Source organism: Pinus tabuliformis, chromosome Q (genome assembly GCF_031772625.1).
Source record: "Pinus tabuliformis cultivar Carrire ecotype Pingquan chromosome Q, CPIR1, whole genome shotgun sequence".
Lineage (NCBI taxonomy): Eukaryota > Viridiplantae > Streptophyta > Pinopsida > Pinales > Pinaceae > Pinus > Pinus tabuliformis.
Window position 1 is genome coordinate 524917877 of NC_142296.1, and position 2261 is coordinate 524920137.

A 2261-nucleotide genomic window follows, 5' to 3' on the forward strand; every position below is an offset into this window, starting at 1 on the left:
GAAGGAGCATGGTTCACACCAAGAGTTTCGAGAGATGTTTGGGGCCCTGAATCTTAGACCTTATCCCTTAGATGGATTTCATCTTTAGATTCTTCATCGTCCTTGATAGACGTAGAGGAGACATTTCCCTCCTTAAAAGGAGGGTTGCAAAGCTTCCAACTTTTAGATCTGGAATTGCGAATGTTTAGCTTTTGTTGAGAATTAAACATCAAGAAAAAGTTTTGTAAATGACCCATTTGACGATAAAAGTGGCAACGAAAAGTAACATTCTCATAGAAATTGTTGATTTTCAAGTTGATTGGTTTGGCAGGCCTTTATTGATATCAATTTCAACACAAATTTTTCCATAGGTGTATATACCAAGTTTCCCACGAGAGGTATCAATAGTAAAGTAACCGCCCATAGAGTCTTCAATGCCTTGAAAAATTGTGTAGTGCCACATGTGTGCTAGTGAATTAGGAAGTCTAATCCATATTGGCAACTTTTAATCACAATTACGAAAATGTCTAAATGTGGGAACCAAGGTGTTAAAAACAGTCCAACATTGCCCCAAAACCAAAGCCCCTTAGATAAATATTTCTCACAATCTTTTGATTCCTCAAATAACACAAGGAAGAAGCCTTTCAAGAAAAAAATAACCTTGCAATTCTTAGTCCATACAAAATGGATCCATTGGTGGAGATGGGTCATTGAGGGCCAGAAACCATTAAAATATCATATTAGGGTTGCCTCATAATACCACTGATGGAGATTGTCCTGATCTGAATGAAATATTTATAGGGATATAACTTTCTCAAATTTATCCACCAAAAACGATCCAAGAGCCGCCTAGGGCTAATCTGCCTTGGGGCGCAAGCATGGATGATATCTTTATAGAAGGTCTGAGAGGAGGAAGGCTTACCTCCCATGCCTCCTCCTAAATGTAAAACCATAAAAACAATAGCATCTTTATCCAGGTTGTAGACTAATCTGCCTTGGGGCGCAAGCATGGATGACATCTTTATAAGAGAAGGTCTAGGAGGAGGAAGGCTTACCTCCCATCCCTCCTCCTAAACGTAAAACCATAAAAGCAATAGCATATTTATCCATGTTGTAGACTAAGAGGAGAAGCATCTTCTAGTTTCTTACCTTCAAAAAGCAAGTGTTGCTTGACTAAGGGTATACTCACTCAAAGCTCCAAATAAAACTTGAGGTCATACACTAGAAGTGAAGAGCAAACCTTAATAAGCAATCGCTGCCCAAAGGGGATCTTGACAAAGAGTTGATAACAAGTTGTATCAGAGGCGCTTCTGATTGTGCTTTGAACTAGATTTTCCGCCATTGCTAAGGTTTCCATCTCGGTGTGCAGATTGCCCCTATCCTTATCAAATATGTTGAAGGCCTCCTTGGATTCATAGATATGCTCTTATGTGAGCTACTCAATGATTGTGCTCACTTCCATCTCTTTAGCAACATGTGGGTTTGGCACCTCACACATAGGTTAAAGTTTTATATTGATTTTAAAAAAACCATCAAAATTTCAATATATTGTAATTATATTTTTAAAAATATATAAAAAAAAAATATTATTAAAAATATGTTCTTTTTATTTCTTTCTTTTTTTTCCAAATATTTGTACCTAGTAGATCTACCCAAAGGGATCACTCCCTGTTAGGACTCAACCAAATGAGTTAAACATATTTTTATTTCACAACTCAAAACAAACATTTATTCTTATTAATTAATTACACATCATATTCTTATTAATTTATTCTTTTGTCAATTGAGATTTATCCCTGATCTTTAGAAAGAAAAATGAAATCTTCTCCACCCAAATTCAATTCTAACTAGTAACATAAAAAATATTCACAATATTGATAGTTTACATATATTCCTCATATAAAATATACAAAATATAAATATATATATATATTTCTAAATAAAAAATTTCATTAAATGTTTTTAAACATAAACTTTCAAATAACTTTTTTTAATAAATAATCATCTAAATTTTAATTCATTGAAAAAAAAAATCCAAAACCTAAGAAATATTTACAATATCAAAAGTATCTGGTAATTAAAATAAAAATTTCATTAAATGTTTTTAAACATAAACTTTCAAATAACTCTTTTTAATAAATAATCATCTAAATTTAAATTCATTGAAAAAAAATCCAAAACCTAAGAAATATTTACAATATCAAAAGTATCTGGTCATTAAAATTTTATTTACAATATCAAAAGTATCTGGTCATTAAAATTTTCACTTAAACATATTTAAT